The sequence below is a fragment of the Eurytemora carolleeae genome, unplaced genomic scaffold, assembly GCF_000591075.1.
Source record: "Eurytemora carolleeae unplaced genomic scaffold, Eaff_2.0 scaffold2065, whole genome shotgun sequence".
NCBI classification, from domain to species: domain Eukaryota; kingdom Metazoa; phylum Arthropoda; class Copepoda; order Calanoida; family Temoridae; genus Eurytemora; species Eurytemora carolleeae.
This window is the reverse complement of record NW_019397952.1, coordinates 5,565-16,092: the sequence shown is the minus strand read 5'-3', so window position 1 is coordinate 16,092 and position 10,528 is coordinate 5,565. Positions and strand designations below refer to the sequence as shown.

The following is a 10,528-nucleotide window of genomic DNA, read 5'->3' as shown; positions in this document are numbered from 1 at the left end:
TTCAGATATTTTTAACTTATTTTAAATGGTTTGAGAAATGTTGCTTTGTTAGTTTGTCTGCTTTCAATGAGGTTAATATAGGTTTAATTTTTAATGTTTAATTCAGTTTTAAACAGTTGTTGTTTTGGCAGTTTTTTTTTATTGTAAGTTTGAATTTTTGATAAGTTAGTTTGAGTTAAGCAAGATATTTCGAAATTTGTAAAAATGTTTTCTTTTGAGTTAGTTTTTGAGTGAATTATATAATATTTTTGGTTTAATTATAGATGATTTTTATAATGTGTTTTGTTGTTCAGGATGTGAATTTAGAGGAGTGAAGATGAAAACTGTTATTTGCGAGCGGTATTGATGGTTGGTTGCAGCATGCGGGTAAACTTTTTTTTAAAATTTTTAATTTTGTTTTACGTTTATAATGGGGTTTAAAAGTATTGTGGTATAAAATTGAAACTTGTATATTTGCAGACATTGAAGATAAAAAAAATTAGAATTTAATCAAGTGGTAAATAAAATAGTTCTGTCCGGGCTTATTATTGAAAAGATTTTCACGTTATTATTTTTGTTTATATGGTCTCATTTTTGTTGTGATATAAGATTTTGGCTTAAATAGAGTGTGGAAAATTATTAATATAACGCGTTTTTAGTCGATTTAGAATATATTGGTTTAAAACGACATAATATTGTTTGCATGGGATTTAATTATTTTTTAAGGATTTAAGTAAGAATTGGAGAAAATATATTTGGAGAATGAAGGTTGAGTTTGCTTTTCTTAAAGGGACGTTGGATTAGAATTTTGTTAAAGGTAATAATATTTGAATTTAGTTTTTTTTTAAATTTTTTTATAGATTTTATTTCAGGTGTCTATATATTGTTATAGGGACAAGTTTATGACATTTGAAAAAGGAAAACTATTTTTTGATTTTGAGCAAAGAATTAATTTTGAAGTTGCACATTATTTTTTTGAAAATAACGATAATGAAAATAAGAAAAGAAAAGAAAATCAATATGTTTAATTATTTATCCAGAGAAATCAAAATAAAAGAACCCAAATGTCTCAAATAAGAACATAACTAACCAAGGAATGTTAAAATCGTTCTGAAAATTTAAGGAATTTTGGACCTAATTTATAGTCTGGATTTTGTCCCGTTAATGGATGGGATTATATATGTTTTGACTTTCAAGAGTTGGAAAATAAATGATTAAGGTGGACTGCGAAGTTTTGATCAACTGGTCTGAGAGTTTTGATTTTTGCCTGGTGAATAGATGAGGTCCGAATTTTTTTTGGACCCATAAATACCGGGCATTAAATGATAGCTGGATTGATCTGATGGAAATATACGAAGATTGTTAATAGTTTGAAATAAATGTTAGATTTTATTTATTTTATCTTTCAGTATGAAAAAAATTTGAAAAGATTTTGCTATCAATTTAATGGGAGAAAACTATTTTCATAGTAATAACATTAGAGATGTTATTAAAAAAACTATTTTTAAAATATTAAACATTTTTATCTTATATTTGGCATGCAACGGCTGAACCGAATTTTATGAGACGCGTAAAGGCTATTCCGTGTAAATTGAAATTTGGTTGAGGTTATACCATAATAGATTTATTTCAAATTTATATTAATTTATGGTGCGTAACAGCTGAGCCGATTTTTGAGGAGTTAAGGTTTAATTTTAAAACAACGCCATTATGTATTGATTTAAAGTTTTGTATTATGCAATTTATTTTAAAATTTGTTTGGACTTGCAGCAACTGAACCGAATAATTTAAAGGTTTTTCAATGTATGATAGTTTTTTTTAAATTTTCCTTTTATTTTGGAGTTTGAGAGGACAAATTTAATGAAATCATTAATTACGGTTTTTAGAAAAGGACTTAATTTAAGGTATACTCTTATCTGCACGTTAAATTTGATGAGTTATTTTTGTTAAACTGATTACTTTAATAATTTGAAAGGACGGTTTTGTCGTTTAAAAGATTTAGATAATAAGGAAAAAAAAATGTTCATTTATGCAAAAGCTTTATGAAGACGTTCATACGAGTTTAAAGAAAGGTTTAAAGAAATATTGTTTTTAATTGAACGGTTTAGACGAAGGCATTTAAGTGTATTTTTGGTCAAAGTACTAGAAAGTTCCTGGTTTCGTTTACCAGATGCGATATTTATTAAATTTATTTTGAACAGGTAAGTTTGTAACTTTTGGATATTTTTATTTTACGACAATTAGAATATGCCTAGAGAATCAAATCTGATTATTTATGACTGAGTAAATTATTTAGTTAGAAAAAAAAATTTATTTACAATAAAAATACAGCAGAAAGGTTGGTTAAAGGTTTCAATTAAGTCTGATTATTTATGACTGAGTAAATTATTAGTTAAAAAAAATTTATTTACAATAAATTACAACAGTAAGGTTGGTTCAAGGTTGCCGGCATCCATCTAAAACAAAAGAGGTGTTAATTTTAGGCTGACAGTTTTTCTTTGAGTATTGTCAATGTTTTGAATTTTTTGTTTTTTATAATAACAAATAATTCCGCAAGTTATTGGGAGTAAAATAATTAACGAGAAGCTACCTATTCCCCAACTTATGTAGGTTAAAATATTGGTAATGGGGATAGGGATCATGAAGTCGGTTAGTAAATTGAGTTCTTCTTGTGTTAAGGTCAAGGTTTGAATTTCTTCTGGTAAGTTAGTGGCTGATTGAAGAGTTATGATACTGTCTTTTGTGTTAATATGTATAGGGTTATTTGATTGTACGTGAAACGGTAGTTCGGGGTTTGTGGGAATAGAATTCAGGAGATCTGAATTCTCAATTGTAAATGGTGAATAGGCAGGGAATAAGACTCCTGTGTGAGTAAGTGTTGGTAGTTGGGTTTGTGTTTCTATAAATGGGCAATCTTTAATTAATTTTTTTTATTGTGTTAGACAAAATAGCGTTTGAACATTTCGGATTGAAAGGTGTGCATTTACAACCTGTGTATATCTTATTGTCTTGGTGTAAGCAATGGCATGTGGATAGTTGATCATTTATTATAAAGGTATTTTGAAATTTATGTGTTTCCCAAAATACGATGTTGGTGTGATTTCAAATGCATTTTTTGTGTGTTCAAATTGGTTAATTGATATTGATATGGTTAGTCCTGTTTTGGTGGAGATGACGTTTGTGATTGTGAGTTTTTCCATGAGAGTACTTTTTATGCAAGGTGAGTCTTGTATTGCCATCATGATGTGTTCTGTTACCTGGTGGTTCAATATGTTTTCTAGTTCGACAATTTCTGAGTTGAGTAAAAATATAATTTCATTCATGTCTAAAATTGCTTGCATTAGTATTCCACTGGTACGTTGTCGAGTGTTAGTGTCTACCTGGATGTTAGAGTTTGGTGCCGGTAGATCTTTAACTAGAATTTCTATTTCATTGAGGAGATATTTTGCTGTAGATTCCTTAAAAAGTTGAATTATTATTTCACATTTTTGGGGTTCTTTGATGATATTGGGGTTTAAATATTTAGTTCTTTTTGCAATAGATTCATTTAGTGCATTATACTGCTCTTCAATAGTTTTAGTTTGAATTTTTATTTCATCTGGGATATTAGTGCCTGGCTTAATGAGTTTTTTTATATTATTGGTAAATGCGTCTGAGGCAAGAATTTCAATGCTGTTGACTTGGTAAAAAAGGTTTATTGTTCTTTGATTAAAATTCTTATTTATTGTTACCGGTTGTTTTTTGTAGAAAGGTTGGAGGTTACCATGCACCTGGACCAGTAGCAGGAGCAGAGCAGTCAGCAGGACTCTTGTACCTAAATTAAAAGGTTAGTTAAAAGTTAAAAAAAATTATTTTCTTTTAAGGGAATTTTTTCTTTTAAATTTATTTTTAAGATTTAATTTTTTTTGTTAAAATTAGAAATAATTGGGTTCCTTATGTTACCATGTGGGATCTGAAGGATGGTTCCAGAGTGACGTCATTAAGGAGTTGTAAGCCGTCCATGATTAAGAATAGTAGTCTTGCTCCCTGGCTTATGCTGTAATCAGTTAACGAACCATCTATGTGGTACATAGGTTCTTTAGGGGTTGAGACTAAAGGGACGGTAGTTGTTCCTGTGTAACCAATCATTCCCGCTGGAAGTACTAGTGGAATTTTCATGACGAGTGAAATGATTTGAAGAGATAAGTTTATTCTATCAGTTAAATCTATCAAAACTGGTAGGGATAACTTTGGGTGGAATAGGACTGTTTGACCTAAGATAATGATGTCTCTAGGTTTGGTTTGGAAAGCACGGTTTCTAGTTCGTAATTGGTTTAACCGCAGACAGAAGTTGAGTATGTAGTCATCTGTGTGTTCTTCTATATACTTGTTCCAGAGTTTAGGATCGATTGTGTCCAAGTTAGGGTTAAGGTTAAACTCAACTATAATTGGTATGGATGAGGTAGATTCCATGACCTTTGAGACGTGGTTAATAAACATTGACTCTGGGGGAACTGTGATTTGTTTCACAAAACCCGGGTAGTATCCTAGGTTTTCAAAGCTTGAGGTTGCCAGGAAGGTTTTGGTTGTTGGAGAAAGGTTTACAAATCTGTGTCTTGTCATTGATGTAATTCCTGATTTTTGTAAGGTTTTTGTACCTATAGTGATGGCACTATAGTTTGTCAGGTTCAATTCTTTGAGCCTGTTTGGATTCTCAGCGTAGCTTGCTGGCCCGTACAGTTGTATTTGGTGAATTCTGGTTTTTCCGGTTTTCCATCTAGGTATGTTAATTTCTCGTTCTGAGTTATGAAATTCATAACGAAGGCGGGCAAGGTAGAGTAAAGTGAGGACTTCAAAACGACCAGTTTTCATGAATGTTTCAGTAGTTTGGTAGGTTGGTTTATTTTCTGTAAGTCTTTGTACTGTGAGTAGTGCTGTTTTAAGGACTGTTGGTAGGGTAACTATTTTTAACATTTCTTGAATGTTGAGAGGGTATGCACTAGAGGAGCAACCCAGTTTGTTAAAAGGTTCTATTGATGGAAATAGTTCTTTGAGGTTGATATAAGCTGTTGTGGAGCGGATCGGCATGTTTTTGTACAGGTCCATCGTTTTAACCAGTATATTTTGGTGTGATCTTGATGATTGGATCTCTGTAAGTTGGTTTATTGTGAGTAAGGTACTTGTGAAGGTTTCTGATAAATAACCGTCTTGTGATTTGCAGTTGTGGTCAAAGATTTCATACAGATATGGACCGGCACACATTCTGTGAAGGTTTGGGGCGAGTTTCTTGCCATGTTTGGTGTGGTTATGAAGTAGGAAACTCTCTGGAACAATTTCCCTGCATTGGTAGCATACATGTGAGTGATAGGTATGTGGGACAGTTACATAGTGGAGAGCCAAGGATAGTTTGGAGGGGTAGGTTGAATAATGTTCTCCACAGGGAAAGATTGGGTTTGCATTAGCTATTATTTTTCGAATTGTGGTAGGTACTGTTTTGGCATTGGTCATCAGTTTTTCAATATCATCCTGAGATATTGCTGGATTAAGATGAGGGTTTATGGTGACAGATGTGTCAAAGATTCCTTCAACTGTAGTAGGTGCAAGTTGTCTTAGGGTTGAATAGAATAGGATTTCTATTTAAGGTGTTCATCCAGTCTGGAGAATTGGTGGTTCTCTGCAAAGGGACCTCTATTATGGTGGTTGAGAGGATTATAAAGTGGAGTCCAGCATGTGGAGCATTTCATGTTGGATTGGTTAAGGAAATCCAGAGTTTGGCTTTCTTGAAGTTTTGACAGCATGAGTCTGGTTTCTAGGTTTTGGTATCTTGTGGTCTCCACCACAGCTGTATCACCAATGAAGGTTGGGAGGTTTATTTGAACCAATGTGTCCGGTTGTGGAACCAAGAGAGGAGTTGGAGTCCAAGGTTTTGTTGCAGTGTTATTTGTTTGCATATTTTGATGATGAGATATGTCTAAGTAGTCTAGTAGCTCAGTTTGATCTTCTGCATGATCTTGGAGCATGAGTTGTAGTTCCAGGTTTTGATATGCCATGAGGTTGGGGGGATCTTCAATTTCTTGTGTGATTACATCAACATCTGCTGCCGATAGAAGTGGGATGGGAAATTCTGGTATGGACATCAGTGGTTGGTTGTGGATGGCCGGTTCTTGATGTATTACTTCATTCATTGGTTGTGATGGTTCAGATGTTGATATCATATTGTAAACATATTGCTCGCCCGGGACGGGCTGCAATTGTTCATCCATTGCCCTGAAATATATGAAAATTTTTTTTTTATAATTTAGGAGAAGTAATTGAAGTTTTATGTTGGCCACCAGGGATGAAGTTGGTATATGGTAAGGTTTTTTTTTTTAAAAGTAAATATTGTAAATTGTTGAAATTCTTGAATTTTTGTTATTTTTTTCTTTGAGTGTAAGAAAATTAAAAGCATTTTAGTGATATTTAAAATTTTGTTTGTCTATAATTGAATAAGATGTTTTTATGTTTAGTCTTGGAATGGAATCATATTTTGTTGAAATATGGTTGTTTATTTTACAGTTTTGATGAAGGAGGAGGAAAAAAGATAATGAGCAAAATTTGGATTGAGAAGTTGTGATTATTAATACTTTATAAAATTAAGTTTACCTTAATGGAGGAAGCTTAAATATAGAATGTATTCACTGTATAAGAGATATGTATAAACTGAATAGAAATCGTTGTAAATGTTTTGTGATGGTTGTATGGATTTTATGTAATAGAAGGGATGCAATCAAAAAAATATGAAAGTGTTTATTTAATTTAGTTATTTGAAGTTAACTGTTTTGATTTGATTTTCTGAGTCAGAATCTTCAGAGTCTGAGTCTGGTTTTTGGTTGATCATGGATCTTGTAATTCTTCTATTGTCAGTTTGTTGTAGTGTTTTTTTTGTTTTCTCCTCATTTATGGGTGCAGAGATGGTATTGTTTGGTGGGGAATGTTGGGGGGTGTTTGCGGGAGTTGGTAAAGTGGGATTAATGTTGTCTGGGTTTGGTAGCATGTTTGAAGTGTTTTCATCCATTTCAAATAGTGGTTCATTGTTAGGCAGTTTGAAACTACCATGTTTACGGAGAGTGTGATAATTTTCTTGGGTTAGGTTTTCAAATTTGTGAATAAGAACAGATTTTACTTCTTGAGGTAAATGGGAAAATATAAGATCAAGTTGGTTATATTTTTTCATGTCGTCATAAGAATAAAGGGTGACCATGCCATCTCCTAGTCTTCTGATTAAAGCTGATGTAGGGTTAGTTCTGAGAATAGTCCAGGGAGTGTCATCATAAAGTGTTTTCAAAGGTCGGGTAGTGCCTTGTACTATTGAACGGTCTTTTATAAATACGTAGTCCCCAGGTTCGAAATCTGGGGTGTGTCTTTTGATGTTAAGTTTTTGTGTATTCTGAACTTTGTTGATGTGAATTTCATTTTTAACAAATTCTAAAATTTGTTTATTTTTTCATATTTATTTTGAACTTGACTTTTGATATTTTCTAGGAGTGGATAGACTTTGTTGGGAGGACTGTCTGTGATGTGCTTTTCTGAGTTTAAAGATTTTTCTCCATGGATTATTTCTAGAGGAGAGAGGTTGGTAATTGGATTTTTTGTTGGTTAAATTGTTTAATAAGCAAAGGTAGGGCTTCAAGCCATTGGTATTCCGGCATGGTTGTGCATGTTTTTTTTAATATTGTTTTGACTTTTTTAATGTGTGCTTCGGCCAGGCCATTGGATTGTGGGTGAAGAGCTGAGAGCCTAATTTTTTTAATATTTAATGCAGTGATGACTGTAAGGAATTCTTTACTTGAGAAGCAAGGACCATTGTCTGATAGGATGTATTGAATATTTGCAAACTGGTAAATGTTATGGATGATGTGAAAAATGACCATGTTTGATGTTTTATCTTTAAGTGGATAACATAAAATGAATTTAGTGAGAGGACAAACTATGAGTAAGATATGTTCATATCTTTTGTTTGCTGGTAGGTTCTCCATAAGGTCAAGATGTATAAATTGGAATGGATATTCTGGGGTTGGGTAAAAACCTAAAACATTTTTTCTTGTTGATGAGTTTTGAAGGCTGCAAGCGTAGCATCTTTCTACTAAATGTTTAATTTTTTTTGATTTTTGTGGAAAATCAAGATATTTTAGTGCTGCAGTCATACCTTTTACTCCTAAATGGTTGTGGCTTAAGTGTATGAATGCAATAAATATTCCTTCTAGGGATTCAGGGAGGAGTACTCTTAATTGTTCGTTTTCATATGAATAGAGCATGCCATTTTCTATTTTGTAGGATTTCCCCAGTTTTGATCCTTCCATGTCTGGTTGAGTAATAAGAAAGTTTAAAATTGATTTAAATTCTTGCTCTTGTTCTTTAATTATGTTTTCATAAGACATCCTTTTGTGTAGGTGTTCCAGAGGGTCAATTACTACCTTCATTGTTGATGTAAGGGAGGAAACAGAGGTTGTAGCAGTGGTGTTTTCAGGTATGAGAAGGAGTTTTTGATTATTTTTTACAAATTGAATCCATTCAGGGATAGTAAATTCTGTATCTGGATTTATTTTTGTTTCTAAATCTTTAATTTGTAAATTTTTTAATGGCAGTCGTATTATGTCAATTGGTTTTGCATTGTAGTTTCTTGTTAAAAAATCTGCAATGTTATGTTTTGTAGAGATGAATCTCATTTTTAAATTGTGGTATTCGCTTGAAATTTTAAGTCCCCATCTGCATAGTTTTGATGATGATTGTGAGACTGGGTTGGAGTATAGGAGAAACAGTGGTCTTGAATCAGTAAGCAGTAGGAGTTCACTTTGCCCAATTAATGGTTTAAGAGCTGCTAAAGCTGAGATAATGCAATATAATTCTTTTAAAGCAATATCCTTTTGATAGTCTTTAACTGAAATTGCTTTTGCCCAGAATGTTACTATTTGGAGTGTGTCTTGAATATCTTCTAGTGCAAATGAGGAATGTTTATTGATAAAATAGGGTAAAAATATCCTTTTGTCATTCTTTTCTTGGACGCCCAGGATGATGGGTGGTTTTTGAATGTGGTTTTCAAATTTATAAATTTGTTGATTCTTATGTTTGGGTAGTGCAGAGATGACAAAGATTGGTCTGGATATGATTTGTGCTATTAGACTAATCATTAGAAAGTCCTGGTCTATTGGTATAATGTCCTTTTCAAGTTGGTTTATGAAAATCTTATATTGGTTTTGATCATCATTCATTTTTTCTAGGATTTTGTATTTTATGATATTTTTCTTTAGTTTTTCCGTAATTTGCGTTTTTATTTGTGCAATATTCATCAGTGAATTGCCATATGCATACTGTACACTTCTAAGGGCATAGTAGAAGGAGTTTTCAATTGTGAGATCTGTGTGTCCTAAAAATTCTTCTTCTAAGTAAGATGGATTTTTAAAGGGTAGTATCTGGTATGGTGGATTCATTTTAGATCTAGGTATGAATTCATTATGGAGGTAGAGAGGTACAGGGTAAAAGCAAAGTTTAAATGAAAATATAATTCTGTCCACTGGGTCATCTAATATTAAGTGTGTGGGAACTTTTGTGATGTTTGTTTTAGATGGGACCAGTTGGCAAAGGACTGCGCTGTATGATCCTTTGTCGCTTGCATCTACAAAGAGTAGTTTTTTTAATTGTGGGTCAATTATGTTGCTGAATACAGGAGTAGTGGTGAGAAGCATTTTTAATTTTTCAAAAGCTTGTTTATGCGATTCATCAGGATTGTATGGAACAGTGGAGCTACATAATGGGTTGAGGATGTTAATTTCATTTAAGAAGTTATGAGGTAAAACTGTTCTAAGTGTGTTGATTAAACCTAGAAATGATCTCATAGCTTTAATATTAGTTGGAAACTGTGTGGCTAGTAGTTTTTTTGTTCTTGCCGGGTCTGGGAGCAAAAGATTATTGCTTACTATCCAACCTAAAAATTTAATGCTGAATTTTCCAAATTTAGATTTTTCAAGACTAATTTTTGCACGATGATAAGCAAGTCTTTCCATGACTTTTTCGACCACTTTATAATGTTCTTTAAGAGTTTCTTCATGTGTAGGGTACATTGGAGATGTCATTAAGACATCATCATAAAAAATGTGTACACCTTCGATTTCATCATTTTTCATTTCAATGACATTTTCTTTTATGAAGTTTGGTTCGCCTTTGGAGTTTAGTATTGGGGTCATGTGGATCATCCTATGGGACATTTCTGAGAAGGCCATGGGTGATAAACTTAAGCCCATTGGCAAACATTTAAATAAGTAACTTCCTGTTTGGGTAGCAAAGCGTGTGAGGTGTCTGCATTCCGGGCTAAGCTGAATACTGTAGAATGCTGAGGTTAGGTCAATTGAGCTGAAAATTGCTTTGTTTCTTAAGCTTTGCAGTACTGATGTGATGGAAGGTATATTAGGTGGAGATGTTTTTATTATTTGGTTGATTAAGGTGTAGTCTATGACTAGTCTTGGACTGGCCAGTTTATTCTGGCGTTGCACTAGATAGCCGGCACTGGCATGAAGATGGTTAATTTCATCTTGGT

General features: G+C 32.8%; 1 long non-coding RNA gene across 2 annotated transcripts; it reads left to right on the top strand.

Moving 5' to 3' along the window:
- On the top strand, positions 1-6,321 carry LOC111716441 (uncharacterized). 2 transcript variants are annotated; one of them, XR_002768490.1, is made up of 5 exons: positions 1-71; positions 294-366; positions 706-796; positions 3,727-3,805; positions 6,261-6,321. It is a non-coding gene; the product is annotated as an uncharacterized LOC111716441 (long non-coding RNA). The 2 variants fall into 2 exon arrangements; XR_002768491.1 differs by lacking the exons at positions 3,727-3,805; positions 6,261-6,321 and adding an exon at positions 1,199-1,371.
- The last annotated feature ends 4,207 nt before the right edge of the window (positions 6,322-10,528 follow it).